Raw genomic sequence first — 18,121 nt, 5'->3', positions numbered from 1 at the left:
CTTCCCTTCTCTTTGTACATCTGCCTTTTCAATAAAGATTAAAATCTTTTAAAAAAGAAATTCTACAAACTAAGGGTTTGTACATACACAAAGAATGCAGTTAACTGACATTTTCTTTTGATCAAATTTTTGACCATAATGTTCATTCACAAAATGCAAAGGGACTTTAAACACTCCCTTTAGCTTCAGTTGGTAGTTTCCTGAATGTACAGTGCATTGAGATAACGGAGTATGCAAAACTGATCAAGTTAGTACTCTTTCTTTGCAATTCTTAATGATATCCAGCACAAATATTCAAAGCTGGCATAGTAAACAGGAAGGCATCAACACATTTCAGCTTTGCCCCTTAAATATACAGGAATTGTAGAAGATAGACTATGCAAGACTTGGTGAGTTAATTAAAGCTAAGCCTGGGAAAACAAGCAGAATAATTGAGTCAAAAGACACCTGTTTACAGAACTGGTCCCTTAAATCTAGCAGCATTTATCCAAATTTCTGTTAATATTTTGGCTTCCCAAGTATTTCAGAACAATGGGAATATTTGAGAGACGAAGAAATGATGTATCTAATAAGATCATGTAGTAAACCCTATAAAGAACAGCAGCAAAGGGGTGGCACATAAACATGAAGCACCCAAAGAGCAAATTTAAAATTTGAAAAAAGCTTCAGAAAACAGACTATTCACTTAATTGTTCACTGAACACTTACTGTGTGCTGGTTATTGCTATAAATGTTAAGACTGTAAGCTGAAATACAGTGTGTTGGTAAAGGACCTGGGTGCAACATTATAACCTTAAGACATTAAGCAAATGAAACTTCTTCTAAGACGACTTTGTATAAAAATTCATTATTCTTGCTAAATTCTCACTTAACTTACTATATGAGTATTGTTATATGACACTGAAAAATGCTACCATTTTATAATGTTCCACTAAGTAAATAGGTCATAGTTATCAATCATTTCTCATTCTTTTCTTTCCAGAGGAAAGTTGAGGTAAATATCAAAATAAAAATTCCAAGTCCAGTTCGCTATACTTTTCACGATCACTAAAATTTTAAGGTTCCAAATGCTGATTTGATTGCTGTTCCAGCAATTCCAAGTTGTTTGTCCTTAGGCAAGTTATCAAACTTAGAAAGCTTCCATTTCTTCACTTGTATCACCTGAACACTGACACATACCATTCAGAGTAGCATGTACATTCAGAAAAAGATTGCATGTGAAGGCAGCAACACTGAGGTTTATCATCAATAAGACTGTGCAAGCTGGGAAAAGACAGTTCAATGATCTCATTCTTCTTCTCAACTCTTATCTCCAAATATAATTCCAACATGAGCAGAAATGTGAAACACATTCACATGTCCTTAAGATGTAGTACAGTTATATTAGAAAAATAATTAAGGTCATATTAAAAAAAAAAGATCAATACTAGAATGAACATTGGAGGATAACTAAACTTACTGATTTGTAAACAAAACAGTAAACAGCTTGGTTACTAAATTATTACCCAATAATGAAAGTACCAATGTATGCAAATCAAAACAAAAAAATGAAAAGCACTGTAATAAATATAATAATTTAGACTCAAAAAACTACATAGTGGATATAACTTGATTTATATAAAATTTTGGAACTAGCAAACTCATTGCAAAAGAAAAGAGATGAGTGCCTGCAAATAGCTGATGTTGGTGGGAGACTATTATTTTTAAAAAGTATTCTTTGCTAAAATATTCTTTGCTATTAACTGTGATTGATCCATGACTCTGCATTTTCTAAAACTCATGGCAATGAACCACAAATGGTAAAATGCACTCTAAGTTTAAAAAGAAAGAAGCCTAAAAGAATATCTTAATTACATTTAGAAGCACTACACTGAATTAGAAGACAAAAAATAACTCACAATACTATAAAAAACACATATAGAGGAAATAAAGGATGAAGGGTTGGATTTTAAAACTATTTTTTTACTTAAAAAAAAATAATAATAATCTGGGGCTGGTGTGGTAGCCTACTGGCTAAAGTCCTCTCCTTAAACATGCTGGGATCCCATATGGGTGCTGGTCCACACCCCAACAACTCCACTTTCCATCCAGTTTTTCGCTTGTGACCTTGGAAAACAGTAGAGGACGTCCCAAAGTCTTGGGGGGAATCTGCACCCATAGGGAAACTCAGAAGAAGCTCCCGGCTCCTTCCTTGGCATCAACTCAGCTCCAAGCTACTTGGAGGGTTAACCAACAGGTAGATGATCTTTTATCTCTCCTTCACTCTGTCAATCTGACTTTCCAATAAAAATAAATGAATCTTTTTAAAAAAGCAATCTAATGGTATGTATTACAATGTTTTTGAAAAAAACAAAGATGATTTTCTTTTCAATCTCAAAGAAGGCTGGGCTTTATAAATGAGTTAATATTGAAAATAGATAGTATACACACATATGTACTTGAGGCAGAGAAAAGGCATAACTTTCAACAGTCTATATTGCAAAACGCACTCCAGTTAACAACTACTGCACAGTTCAAATGAACTTCCTGGGACTGAATTTACAGTAGGAGCACTGATCCTAAATTATATAGCCTGGAGATGTGAGAAATTCATTTATCCCTGAAAGTTCTGAACATGATTTAGATTTCAACTGCCAGTGACATACGACTGTCCCTCTCTTCAAAAATTGTTTCAGGCTGCTGAGAAGTGGAAAAACAGACAGCAAAAGTTACAAGTCCAACTTTTATAAGGGCATGAATCCACAACATTCTAATAATTCATAAAATAGTCATTTTGTACCCTCTTGATACATGGCTATTTTCAAATATCTCTTGCCCAAACTGTCATATCTCAGGGAGAGAAGAAAAAACCATTATGGAGCTGGGTGAGATCCACCTTCAGAGCAATAAAAGACTGCAAGATGGGTTTTTAGACATGTACAGGGTGGGTTTTGCTACATTCTTCAATGAATGTTTCATCAATTCATTTTTATTTCTGCAGATGGGAATCCAGCCCAATTTCTCTTGGGGAGCTACTGGAAAATCACTCTTTGCCAGTACTGAAACTGGCTTGTGTTTGGTGAAACACAAATAGAAATTTAAATGAGAAAGGAATTGAATGAATTCAGGTTCTGATAAATGTTTATGAATGAATATACTAAAATATAAGAGATTTATCAACCATGCCACTGCAATAGGCAGAAATCTTAAATAGTAGAAAAAATACACTTACAAAGCAGTGTTATTTTTCAAGAAAATCTATCATTTGACACTACTGAATGAAATGTCATGAAATGAACACTTTCAACTAAAAATAATCTCTTTTAAGTATTTTGTACAAAAACTTTAGTTACTTCTAACGTTGTAGGCTCACTTCCAACTGTCTGAATTTAAAGTATCCAATAAAAAAAATCAACAAAACTTTCTTTTCTTCTTCTCACCCCCAGTTTATGGCCTCAATGACAAACAAGGACAGTGTAGCAGGTATAAAATAAAAACACAAGAATTTAAAAAAAGGATTTTGTTGGTAACAGGCAGTTATTCAAAATTTAATCACAGGTTTATCATACAACCCAACAACAATGCCAGGTACAAAGCCGAGAGAACTGAAATTGTCTACAGAAGCCATGCACAATGATGTTCATAAAAGCGCCATTTTAACGTGGCCAGAAGACTGAAGCAATCTCATGTTTCATAAATGATAACTAAATAACGGAATGTATAAGATTACACAATGTAATATTATCTCCCTGAAAGAAGTGTTACAGAACAGATGAACCCTGAAATCAGGTACACAAAATGAAAGAAACCAATTATAAACAACCACCTATTGTACTAATCCATTTACATGAAACATCTCAAAAGGCAGATCAATGAGATCGAAAGACAGACTAAGTGGGTGCCAAGAATGAAGGCAGAGCAATGGAGCTAGTGAGTATTCCGTTTCTTCTGATGGTGACACAAAGTTCTGAAATTAGATACTGGGGATTGCATGACTTTATGAATACATTAAAATTCAATTACTTTTCAGTCTTAAAAGGTCACTTCTCTAGTATATATGTACCATATGTAAGTTTTAAAACCAGGAAAAATGTTTAACTAAATTGAAATTGAATTTTAATACACAGCTAAAGAAATGTTTATGTTATTTCTAACAAACATACCAGGAAGTATTGATTAGGTTAACAGCACAGAGGTTCTTTTGGTATGTTAGTTCATTCCCCAAAGGCTTGCAAGACTCAGGTCTGGTCCAGACTAACCAGGAGCTCCATCCAGCTCTCTCATATTGGTGATAGAGACCCAAGTAATTGGTTAATCACCTATTATCTTCCTAGATGCATTAGCAATTAGGTGGGTGAGAAGAGTAGCAGAGACTGGAGCTGGGCTCTAATACAGATTGCTCTTTTGCAAGTAGCAGCTTAATCCACTATGCACAACACTGGTTCCAGCAAACAAATTCCCAATGAGGGGAAAATAACTTTGAAGGAAGAGATGCAGATTTTAAAACACAGGCCTAAAGAACCGAAGTAACTTTCTCATAGATAATTTAAATAACAACCCCTCCTCCAAATTTTAGATAATTCTGACTCTAGAGTACAGCCTCTTCCCATTGTTACAAAAAACCCCTAAGTAAGATAGCAATTCTAGGTACACATAGCTCATCTTTGCTAGGTATTCTGGGATCTGCCGCTCAAGTTTTTACGAACTCAATTATTGTTGTGGCTCAAACACTGCCTGTAGTTTTGTGCTCTTGCTAACTGCCCAGGACAGTACTGCAGTCACTGGGAACATAGAGTACTACACACACCGAACTCGTGAGTTATGCCACCGTTTGGACACCATCCATAATGTTGGGAGAAACTGTGTGTATTGTGGGATACAGCACTGTGTGCAGGACAAGCTGCAGCACATTCTTTACAACTTCATGAGAACCAGCCCAAAGAGAGAGAAAGTGTTCCAGAAGAATAAGGAGGACATGCAGGTTCCTTCTAAGGTCACTAAGAACACTGGAAGCTATGAGTGAGAAGCACCTTCCCACATAAACAATAGACTATTCTGTCTATTCTATCTCCATCAAAAGAATCGTTGCTGTTAGCCACAGATCCTACTGCTGGTGATTATTACTTTTTTTAAAAAAAAGGATTTCTTTATTTCTATTGGAAATGCATATTTACACAAAAGGAGAGACAGACAGAACAATCTTCCATCTGCTGTTTCACTCCACCCTAGTAGCTGCAACAGCTGGAGCCGAGCCAATCTGAAGTCAGCAACCAGGAGCCAAGAGCTTCTTTTGGGTCTCCCATGTGGGTGTAGAGTCCCAAGGCTTTGGGTCATCCTCTGTTGTTTTCCAAGGCCATAAGCAGCAAGCAACATGGGAAGTGGATTAGCTTGGACATGAACCAGCACCCATATGGGATGCCAGCACTTGTAGGTGGAGGATCGGCCTGTTGAGCCATGGCACCAGTCCCTTATTCTGTCTTAAATATCCACTAAGTACAAACAGCAATGCTTAAATTCTTTTAGAATCCACACTACCTACTACATTTTAACTCATTTAAAATACAATTCCATAATGCCTTTTTAAATTCCCCATGTAATTTTAATATAGTGATCTTTAATTCTATGGGCAGCTCACAAAATACTTTGGTTATTCCTAATAAGAAATTTGTGTCTTTCAAACATTTGTGCTGACTGGACTGTCTGTTCTCTTTGCTCATTATTCAAGGACCACAGAGGAAAAATTTCTTGCAGAGCAGCTGCTTATTAGCAAGTAAAATATTTAAGATTAAAGCATATGTTTATGAGGTTCAGGTTTATTTCTGAAAAGGGATATTTCCTAAAATCTTTATTTGAAGATCAATTCCAATACAAACCAGGAAAGTTCAGAAATCTGAGAAATCTACACTCCATGACGCAGAGTGAAATATCTCAAAAATTGTGTGTGTGTATATCTATTTTCACAGTTTCAGCTTTGAAAATAAACTATTATGAAAAACTAGTTAACATATGGAAGCTAAACTCTGTAAATCGCTACTCAGAAAAGAAAAATGTGCTGGTTGCTGCATATAGTCCACAAATCTGCAAACAAAACTAAGCTCTATACTAAATTTATAAAGCAAATATTTGTCTAGTGTTATTATGCACAATGTACATATGGTAAGGGACTTTAGGGGGTACAACAAAACATAAAACTTGGCCCATTTTCCAAAAGTATGTCCAAACTAATAGAGCTAATATTAGAAAGGGTACATATCCTGCAGAAGAATCCACACAATTAAAATGTCACGGAAACTCAGTCAAGCAAAGGCTAACTCTGGCAATGGGACGGGGCAGTGGTGGTGGGCGGTATTAGCAAAAGTTTTACTGGTGCTAGTCCTATCAGTAATAAAACTGCTATGGTATTTCTTGGTTTATAGGGCATATAAATCATGTACAAGCTTCTATTTTTCACTGATTATGCTTTAGAGTGTTTTTGTTTATTTTGATAGATAAAGAGAGTTTCCATCTTCTGGTCCACCCCCACTCACTCACAATGGCTGGCCCCAAACCAGGAACTCAATTCATGGTTACCACGTGGGTAGCAGGAACTCAATTAGTTGAACCATAACTGGTCCCCAGGGTCTGTATTAATAGGAAGCTACAGTCAGGTACAAAATCAAAATTGTCATTCTGGGATACAAATATGGGCATCTTAACAACTAGGGTAAACCCCTGCTCCTGGTTAGGGGATATCCTGCACTCTTCTAAGTACGATAGTTACAATGAGAGAACCCGGTGACAGTGCTGGTAATGATCAGGCATGACCTGCTTTAACAATGAACTCCAGACTCTATCCTCAGCCACACTAGTCAAACAACTTCTACTCTACAACATAAGAGTTAATATCTTAGGCTAATACAAGTTGATAGTTAAGAAGAAATCAATGCAGAAATTTATCATTAATTTAGAATAGCACATGAAGGGGATATGCGCCCCCTCCTTTTTTAATGTAGGATTTCAGCACCACAAGTGACAGCTATACCCTCCATGTCACAATGTCAACAAATGGTCTACAGATTTTCTTAAAAAGTTACTGTATTTATTGAAAATGCACAGTTGCAGAGAGGGGGAAAGAGATGAAGAGAGAGCTCTTCTATCTTCCAGTTCACCCCCAACACCTCCAAAAGGAGGGGGGGGGGGAAGCAAGGTGAATGTCAGGCCTAAGATAGGAAACAGGATATTCTTCCAGGTTTGCTATGTAGGTGTAGGGGCCAAAGGAACTAGGCCACCATTACCATTTCCCCAACATAATAAGAAGGGAGCTGGATTAGAATTGGTGCACCTGGGTCTTGAATCAACAGCAATATTTAGTGGCAGTGGCTTAACGCACTGCACTACATTGCCAGCTTTAAGTCATTTTTTAATTAACTTTGAAGTTCTGAATTACTTTTGAATAAGTATATTTGGAAGATCTGATAATTCCATCAGTACTGCTCAGTGAAAGGTGAATTAATTAGGAATTGTTATAACTCTCTTTTTGGCACAAATGACAAGCTAACAGTACAAAAGAAGAAAACAACTTGGTGTTCTGAGCAGCAAGTTGATAACTTTTGAACTATCTAAAATGGGTAATTAGATTTTCTGAAAGCATGCCAGCTGGATTAGAGGCATTGTCCATAGCTGATGTGTTGAGCATCTACTAAAATGGAACCTTGATCTTACCACTGTAATTAGTCAGAACCATTGGACTTTGCATTAAAATTCTAATTCCTTGAAGCATTTTCAGTGGTAATTACCAAAGCTTAGTGTTATTAAAAATATTATGAAGCAAGTCTATATTTTTAAGTTTCATGAAAATAAATCTCAGCAATGACACAGAAAAAGTGTGATAATTTCCTAAGATGTTAAAAGCATTATTAATCTATGACTGAAATATAGAAATAGAATACCTCTATGGTTGGAAAACTCTCAGTCCAGCCACAATATAAATGCAAGAAAATGAAACACTGAATCCTTAATATCTGCAGCTAAAAAATAATATTTGAGTTGGAAAAAAAATCAAGTAACAAGAAACGAATGAAATGCAACTACTGATGCCACTATATTTAAACTCCAAGAAGACATAGATGTGAGTACTGTAGTACTAACTTGGGAAAAAAGCCATGTCTTATTCATTAGCCCTCCCCCTCCAAAAAATCATTCATTGATGGTATTTAATATTCTGGAGAAGTTTCCTAAGGAGCATGGCATGAGTTTAAAGGAACTCTATTGCCTTTTAAAAAGTAAATTTTACTGGGAAGGCATTTATAAGATTAGCTCCAGTATCCCCAGGTCACAGCTTGCCTCTGTTAATCAGACACGATATTTAGAACCTGCCTGAAATTAAATTATGTTACCTAAAATTCCATATTTTTCATATTTCTGAAATTCCCTAAATACAGGAAAAGCATAAGTATAAATGCCAACTACAAATCTAATTTCTAGAAAAGTTTCTACCAAGGGTAAATGGTTTCCACTAAAAATAAAAAGGGTGAAACTAAACACTCTCAACAGTCTCTACAACAGTAAGAGCCTTTAATCTCCAAAAGTGAAATGAACTAAAAATTATTCCCAGGTTCCCTTAAAATTTCACAGTAATTGCTTCACAGAAAAGTCACATAGTTGTCTTACACAATAGATGTCCACTTTTTCATAAGAATATTTTTAAAAAGAGTCTGTATAAATGAGCAAAATACCATTGTAGAAGATGCTATGCAATTGAAGATCTGCAATGTTTCTTCCCCTGACACTTCAGCAACTAAAGAATTAAACTTATATTTACAAAAAAATGAATAAAGACACAGGCTAAGATAACATTTTCTTAAATCTGTTCTATTATTTGCTTTGTGATTCTATTTTCAAGCTTAAGTTATCTAAGTAACACTAAATTTAAAAAGCTATAATCTGTATCACATAATAAACAATGTCTTATAATGAGGAATAATTAAGAAATCTCAAACGCATTTCTTTTAAAATTTGACAATCATCAAATACATTAATAGAGAAGATAACAATTTCGTCTAATATCCATCTTTATCCTCTTAACCTTACAGACAACAAAAATGCAGATACTTTAATTTTTCTTATTTCATAATTCTCAGTCTTTCACTACTAAAACACTTGTCAGCAATCCCCAAGTTCCTCCATTTCTAAGACACACATAAGCATATTATCCTCATGTTCTCTGGCATCCTTTCATTATTTACCAAGCATCAACGAGCTTATAATTTTAATATCTGATTATTTCCTCATAAAATCCACACAAGCAATGAAAGCCAAGTACTACAACATACCATTTCATCCCTTTACAGTTTTCCACAAATTTATATGCAAGTACGAACAGAGACATAATTAGAATCATCAATCTTGTATTCAACTAGACAAAAGCAAAGAAAATGATCTGTTTATACAGGAGTTTGTTTTGAGGAAATGAATACCTGGAAAACATAGCTAACTCATCCACAGCATACATTTGAATGTAATTTCTTACCTTCTATTTATCTTCTGCTTACAACAAAAAAATAGGTAATCTTACATATAAATCTTTTTCAATATTGTATTTAGCAACCAATGCTCCCCTGGAAATGGACTAACAAACGCAATATATGTTTTTCACTGAGATGTTTGAATAAGATTAAATCAGCTCTCCATATATAATTAAAGATAAAAATCCCTTGAGACCATATATGTGAAAGACAATTCACTTTCAACAATTCTCCAAAAGAATAATTAGCAGATAAATAACTATCAAGAAAGGAAAAGCATGTCAGATATATTGTCAAAAAAAGTATAATTATTAGAGGTTAAAACTTAGTGAAAATGACAAGGTCTAGCATATATTTGTTTAATGAATACAGAAATGAGTGAAAATTTTAAGAAATTCACATTTTATAAAACCAACATGGAAAAATATCAAAATGGAAAACCATGACCTTAAGTGTTTGGGCATCGTATACCAATGGTTTTAAACATAAAATTCTTTCCACAAAAATAGTTTAACCAAATATTGCCCACCACCCCAAATCTGCACTACCAAGTCAATTTTAATAACAGTATTCAAACAGATCCCAAATAATCACTAGGCTAAAAAGCTATCCTCACATTTTCTTCCTTTTTTTAGGAAGTAATACTATCACTTCTCGGCCTTTTGGCTAAGATCAAGTGTAGGAAGTAATACTAATCATCAACTGCACACCAGTTTCGTGGAGGCAGGTTTCTAAATGGTGAGGCAATTGTTCACCAATTTACTGCTCTATTAGTATACATAAACACAAGGCAGGACAATGAAGACTCCTGATGCTCTCTAACAATGACTATACATGTGCAGGGCAGAGAGCAGGAAAGAGTAGGAAGTGTTCAGTAAGCAGCAGTGAATGACGGGAGAACAGCAACAGCAAGGCTAGGAAACAAAGCAGGGTATAGTTTGGGAAGAATCTGGATCTATTCTAAGGAAAAACAGATTTAATTCTAGGAAACCAGGGGTTAATTATTTTCTAAAAATAAGAGCTTCTCTTATTGTTTAACAAAAATGGTGTAGACTCTTCCTTCCCCACCTCCTTCCAAATGGTGATTACACTTCAGCATGTTTAAGATTGTAATAACTTATTTTTAATGTTTTCTTAATTCTAATAGCAACTGCATATGAATTTTCAAATCAAAAGTAAATCTGTATATGATAATTACTAATTTTCTTCTTTTCCACTGAGGTACATTTTTAAATGCACAGGATGATGAAGACATATAAAGTTTCCATAATACCAAAAGAAAAGAAATCACATCTGCTTGAGTGCCACAATAAGCACAAGTCAGCCTGGCACACTTCAATGCACAGGCTTCCTGTGTCTCCTCAAGCTCTCTTTGGACATACGAAGTGTTGATAGCAACTGAACAAACTACAGAGACTGGCAGGTATGAGAAACTCATCTCTGCTAATCTCACAGCCATTTTTAAATTCAAATGGTAGCTCTTGATGCCCCAGGACCCTTCCCAAAGCATTCTGCACATTCTGACCCCATTCCAGGCACTCAGAAACCTAAAGTAACTAGTGGCACATTCCTCACTTTACATTACTCTAACCAAGGTTGACTAGATGGTCAATTTTATAGGTGTGGCTCGTTTTGATAGACAGGTGCTGGTATACCTGAAGTTCATTCCTGTACCACAATACAAAAACGTAAACTCAAAAGTGACAGTATTACACTAAAGAATTACATGTGTGTCAGAAGCAGTGGATACCTCATCAAGGACTATCAGTAAGAGCACCAAGGACCATATCCCAACTGCCAAGGAGATCACAGGGAGCTGGAGTGCCCTCATAGGCTAAGAAATCTGAGGTCAACCATTCCCTATCAGATCTCCCACATGGGATGGAAAAAGTCAAGAACCCTCCTGACAGGGTCTAATGACATCAGAACAACAGCCAGGAGCCCCGGGCGGTCCTCAGCGACAGAAGCATAGTAAACTTCCTTCTGCACTCAGGAGAGGCGCTTTCTCTGGTCCTTACTTAGTTCCAACTTTGGCTCCCCACTCTCTCTTGTACTGACCATTAGGGTTACTCTGGAGACCCAAAAATTAGATCAGATAGACAGAGAAAGACCAATAAGGAAAGCTTAGAACAGGCAAGAAAAAGTCATCTTGGACTCTAATATACCACACTAAGTAGGACACAAAGATCAGTTATTCCTCACTAAGTTACTGAAGATTTCTCTGCACACCCCACCTAAAACTGTTCTGCACTTCAACTGTTAATATATGGCTTGTTAGAGTTATAAGCCTGTTCAGATTATCCTAAAATTCACAAAGTTCAGTAAAATCTCACTTGAATACTATAAGCTGCTAAATATAAATATGAAAAAAAAAAGACACGAGACAGCTGAATAGTACACTACAACCATTTTAAGGTTTACAGTAGTAGATTATGTACAAACTAAAACTGAGATGTCAATGAAGTAGTTATAGGATTTGGTTAAGAACTTGCATTTTCTAACACATTGGTCATTCAGTAGTAGCATGTTAGTTAACTTCATGATGTTGTAAATTCCCATTTTTCTTCCTGTTGTTGATTTTGTATTGTGGCTTTTCATTTGAGGGAATGAATATTCTGCCATGTCTACTTTTGGATCAAAGATGGACTCCCAGTGAAACTGTTAAATTTATCTTGACAATAAGATGCTGGACTCTCTGCATGGTGCATGCCCACAATGATGGACATATGATTGTTTATGAACTATACTTCTGCAATAATATAGAGGAAATCAATATTTGGGAGGGCTTAGCAAGGGGTTAAGGGAAATCCCAGAACCTATGGAACTGTGTCATACAATAATAAATAAATAAATAAATAAATAGAATTAGACATGTGTTTTAGGCAGACGAAGTAAAAAACTGGAACACTTTTTCTGATCATCTGTTTTTTTTTGGGGGGGGGATAGGTTAAATCATTAGCATACCCATATCTGAAAAAGTCCATGCCTAAAGACTCCAATTATTAAAGAACTCTGCTTCATTTACAATGATTTGCATGTATACAAACATCCATTGAACAGACTTAGTTATATTTCAGCCAATTCTGATTTCATTGGCTTACTTAAAGATTTAACCCTGTGCAAGCTCTAAGAAAGGACTCAGGCACCGATAAAGGATGAGGAAAATGAAGGGAAATGCTAACAAGGAAGGTTTAAAATATAATTTCTGACTACCACAAAGAGGATTATGAAAAAACCAACATTACTAAATAGTGAGCATGACTGCTACAGGAGACAGAGGAATTCAAGGGCTACCACATGCAGGGGGAGCTCCGAGATAAGCAAGAAATCCATTTGAGATGAACTTTGAATACTATATGGTAGATAGAAGGAAAAGCAAACACACACACAGAACAACATACTTGAACACAGGAAAAAGGAGAAGAACTGCTGTTACACAGCAGCAGATGCACAGCAGAGAATGAAGCAGGAAACAGGCCATATAGAAGTTGAGGGTTAAACATCAACCTGGCATATCTCAGGAAGAGTTTTTTTTTTCTTTCACTGTTTCAATCTTCTACTATTTCAGTATGCTATGGTTCCCACCTCACTTTTAAATATGTTTACCATTTATTCTACTGTAATTGCTCAGAGTCATTCCCAAGACTGTTGAATATGAGAGATTTCAAAATGTTTGTGGAAAATATAATTAAAGGATAAGCTTATTTTGGTGCAAAAAAAAAAAACAACATAAAACAACTGAAATCCATGTTTAGTTTCTTCTTAATTTTTCTGAGGAGGTCAAAGAGTGATGGGAATGAGTGGCAACGCCCAGCTCCCTGAAACATCTTTGTGTTTCATTACCACGCCCTCTGCCCTGGCCAAGAAAAAAAATAGCTATAAAGTAAGAAGCTGTCAAAGTATGACAATGGCCCCAAAAGAGGGCATGAAGAAAACAGAGATGATATCACTGAGCCACAGAAGAAAAGGGAGGAGGCCAACTGTAGAGAGACCAGAGGTGGCTTTGCTGACGCAGGAGCTGGAAGACGGAGATGAAGAAAGCTGCTGCAAGAGTTATTACTGTTGCCCTGCCCTAGCAGTGCTGAGGTCCACATTACCAACTTGACACTCACCTTCCACGTTCAAGAGCTACTCAGTGACATTGAACTGAAGTTAAACGTGGGCCGTCATTATGGCCTCAATGGCTTTAATGGAATTGCAATGCTGCTCTCTTTTGAAAGAGAGGTGTCTATCTCTGAGCACAGGAACATCCATCATCTGACTTGACATGCGTCACTGGTGACAAGATTTCATTGCAGGGTGTGATGGCAGTTGGCACTGAGCAGGGGCCATTCTGAAGTGGGAAGTTGAGTGCTTAGCTCATAACACAGGTTGTGAGAAATTCAGAGTTCTGCAAGTGCTTGGAGGAGCTGGATGCTGAGGTGGCCTCATGGATCCCACACAGCCTGGATTTTATACCTGCTATGCAGCATAAGAAGCTGGAAGACTTCAGTGGTAGCTGGAAGATGTGGGTTGCCCTTGCCAGAGCCTTCTTTATTCAGTCTTTCCTTCTGCTTCAAGAGCCCACCAACCACCTGGACTAACTGAAAACTTTTAAACACATTCTATTCTTGTCTCCCAATTCTAAGATTTTTTAAACAGTGTCTGTACCAAGATCATTCACATGCACAAGAAACTGAAGTATTACACAGGCAACTACAATCAGTACATGAAAACAAGGCTGGAAGTGGAGAAGAACCAGATGAAGAGGTTTCATTGAAGCAAGATCAGATCATCCACATGCAGAATTCCACTGCTAGAGTTGGTCATGGTAGTGCCAAGCTGGCTGCCATGCCTAGAGCAAGAAGATGCTATGGAAAATGACAGCATCAGCACTAACATAAAGGGTTGTAATAAGACACTGTCGATTGATTCCCCACCATGTGGCAAGATCCCTTCACCTGCTATTATGGTGCAAAACATGAGCTTCAAGTAGACAAAAGATGGGCCCACCAATCACCCAGATATCGAGACCATTGACGTTCTCACAGATGCCACCAGAGTCTGAGGGTGGGATGATACTTGTCAGCTGTGACTTCAGACTCATCCAGCAGGTTACACAGGAGATTAGTTTGTGAGAAGCAGGCAGTCACCAAGTGGCCTGGAGATATCCTGGCCTACAAGGAGCACCTCCAAGTACAAGCTGGTGAATGGGAAGCCCCAACTCATCAAGCAGATCCTTAACATATGAGACCCTGTGACCAGGCTAGGGTAAAGAGCTCCATCTGGGGACTAAGAGCTGCTACCCTGACCAGATGCTCAGGACAGAAACCTGGGGCTGCACTCCTGCCTCTCCTCATCCCTCAGCCTGCTTCAGGTGCACTTTGTTATCTTGGACAGTACCCGTCCGTTACCTTTTTTCCTTCCAGTTACCGGTGTCCAGGCCTGGACCTGGCTGGCTGTTCTCTCCAGCCCATGCTGGTTAGTTTTCACTGAGAGTGATGCAGCCAGAGGCACCTGAGACTTGGCCTAAGAGCCCAAACCCACGCTCTGTCTGATGAGGAGCCAAGGTTTGTTGTAAACATAGGCTGATGAAGAAATTAACATAGGTGATGAGGAAATATTCCCCAGACCACTGCTATCATTCCTCTTTTTTTTTTTTTTTTTTGCTTCTGGTTTAGAACTGTGGGCCAGAGTATTAGTCCTGGTTGGTTTTTAAATATTCAACAGTGTAATTTTGAGACCTGTATGACATCCACAAAGTGTCCAACAAAGAGGAAACCATGAAGAAAACAATTTTTCCAGGAACTCTTTTGTAGTAAACTTGCAGAGCTTAGTGCAGTATATCAGCAAAGACATTTGGAAAGGATTGTAGAGCGAGATCAAAAAGAGTAGCTTAGGTTCTTAAGCAAAGGAGTAGCACTTTTAAGAAGTGGCACAGTACCACAAAAAATTCATTCCAGCTGTAAGTACCATTTTGAAGGAAGTATTTTAAGATTTTTTTTTTTTAATTGGAAAGGCAGACATACAGAGAGAAGAGACAAAGATCTTTCGTCCATTGGTTCACCCCCAAAGTGGAAGCAACAGCTGAAGCTGAGCCAATCCCAAGGCAAAAGCCAGTGCTGCAGGTAACCAGGAAAATACTCAGGAGACAACTAGAACAAAGCAGCAGGCCTGGAATAGCCAAGGACAATGAAAGATACTATTGGCAGGTCTTACACAGACTCCACTGCTGGTCATACCCAGCAAGTTTCTAGTATAAAAAAGCAACGGAATTTGGCTGTGTCCCTCCCCACAAACTCAACCCAGTTTATTCTAATGTGATGAATTCCTGAATTAACAGCCTAGTGATAACACAGAATATAGGATGTGAGAGTAACATTAGGTTATTTTAAACACAAAAAGTGGGCACCAAATAAGAAGTCTATTCTTTACTCATTCTTAAAATATTGCAAGGTTTATTTAAGCCATCTCCATCAAACTATTTATCCATATAGGAGATACGATAAAATTACCAAATGTTCAGAATAATAAAATTCTCAAGAAAGGCCTATGTTTACAACAAACCATGCATCTATAATTTTACAGCTAAAGCTTCTTGGTTTACACTGCTATATTTGTACTTGTGTTAATTTCTGCTGCAAAAGAAACAAACTCATTTCTCCTAAATTAATTATTGACAATGACTACTTATTAAAGAATTAGTGTGTTATACATTATTAAATAATGTCTCAGTGTTAGAAGAATCATTTATACTTACAATGTGGTTATTCACACCAAACTTCTAGGCAAAAAATTTTCTCATTCTTAACACTTTTGTTTTGTTTTTGTTTCTTTCTTTGTTTGTTTACCCTTCTCTGGCTACTGCAATTTTGAGTTCTTGCTTTAACTCTGGCTTACATGTCTCATTGCAACCATAAAAGCACACAGGTATTTTGCTACTGCTGTAACTAAACTCTGTATTTAGTATCTCTATACTCTGTATTTTTCTCTATACTGCTATATTTCAAGTTTTTATAATGTAGGTTACAGAATTTCGCTTCTTTTCTAAGGTTCTGTGTTTTCCCTAAAGTTTTACATATAAGCTAACAGTGGTTCTAGGTCATAAATAAACTAAAACTACTTTATCCAAACTCAATTTGGTAGAATCCTGAATTAAGTAAAAGTTGAAAACACTGACTTATAAATGAAGGAAGCAATATGTGGTATGAGTCACTACAACTTCAGTTTCATTTTCTTGTGATTTTGACATATAACAATTATGCAACCATAAAACTGGAAGAAGATAGCACGACAACACTCTAAGACTGTAAAATAAGAATTCTGACAACTGTTTAATCAATAGGATTTATAGAGTATACTGACTATGTTGACACTTAATTCTCAAACAAATCTTAAGGAAGGTTGGACTCAGATTTTCAACATCCAGGCCTCATGTCATATTGCTGGTTAACAGCAGAATTTATACTAGAATCAGTCTTTGAGCTAATTGTATGTTCTTGTCATTGAATCATAACTCTCCCTTATAGTGTAAAAAATAACTAGATTTGAGTCATACAGAATATCAACAAAGTTTATCGTTTTAGCTTTCAAAAAGTTCAATGTGTGTGAGATCTGGTTCATTTTGCCAGCTGGACCAATATTTATATTTCACTTGCTATTACCATTGTAGTACATCCCTACAACATCCTTGGTAAAATACTTTGGCTTAAGCCAATTTTATCAAATTAGGAAACGTAAATAGGGAATTCACAAATCTGGTGAAGAATCGGCGTTTAGCTATGCAGTCTTCCAGTAATCTGTGTGTGCAAACTAAGGTTAGCAGTGTGTGTTTGGGAGTGACGAAGGCACTCAACACTAACAATTATGTTCACTAACAAGAACTTTACAATCAGAAAACAGCATATGTTGCTTACTTAGAAAATAAAGGAGTTCAGAGGTATCTTTGGCCAAAAGAATTATAATTGTAACTGGTTGAGGCATATACACTGAATATGCCACCTAAACTTCATCTAACATTCAACACAGATGTTAGTGTGATTCAGAGCCTATTGAAAAATATATATGGTTTGGTATCTTTATTGCCATTCTAATCATTATCACTCTGTTAACAAAACTCATCTATGGGGTCCAGCACAGTAACCTAGTGGTTAAGGTCCTCACCTTGCACATGCAGGCATCCCATATGGTGCCAGTTCTAATCCCAGCAACTCCACTTCCCATCCAGCTCCCTGCTTATGGCTTGGCAAAGCTGTCAAGGACGGCCCAAAGCCTTGGGACCCTGCAACTGCATGGGAGACCCAGAAGAGGCTCCTGGTTCCTGCCATCAGATTGAGCATCTCTGGCTATTGTGATCACTTGGGGAGTGAATCATGGGACAGAAGATCTTCCTCTCTGTCTCTCCTCCTCTCTGTATATCTGACTTTCCAAGAAAAATAAAATAAAAAGAAAGAACTCATCAATGAAATGACTTGACAGGGTTATTAAAATAATCTAATCTTAAAACTGGGCTTAAAAGTATTAAGAACACCACAGAAAACAAAGCAATATCCACTTGATAGAAAAAGTTATAAAAACTTGACAGTAATTTAGTTAAATAGAAACGAAAGAATATATTTTTAACCAATGTTTCCTAGTGGACCACAATTTTCAGATTAGTA

At 36.7% G+C, this 18,121-nt stretch overlaps 1 protein-coding gene and 1 pseudogene across 1 annotated transcript in view; one reads left to right on the top strand and one right to left on the bottom strand.

The window, feature by feature from the left end:
- DDX10 (DEAD-box helicase 10) overlaps positions 1–18,121 on the bottom strand; it is a 192,767-nt gene that overhangs the window by 24,105 nt on the left and 150,541 nt on the right. The window lies entirely within an intron of this gene.
- LOC121153928 lies at positions 13,273–14,529 on the top strand (annotated as a pseudogene).

This window comes from Ochotona curzoniae, unplaced genomic scaffold, assembly GCF_017591425.1.
Source record: "Ochotona curzoniae isolate NIBS_2020 unplaced genomic scaffold, NIBS_Ocur_1.0 contig_2723, whole genome shotgun sequence".
NCBI lineage: Eukaryota > Metazoa > Chordata > Mammalia > Lagomorpha > Ochotonidae > Ochotona > Ochotona curzoniae.
Note: the sequence above shows the minus strand (reverse complement) of the source record. Positions and strands in the feature narration are given on the sequence as shown.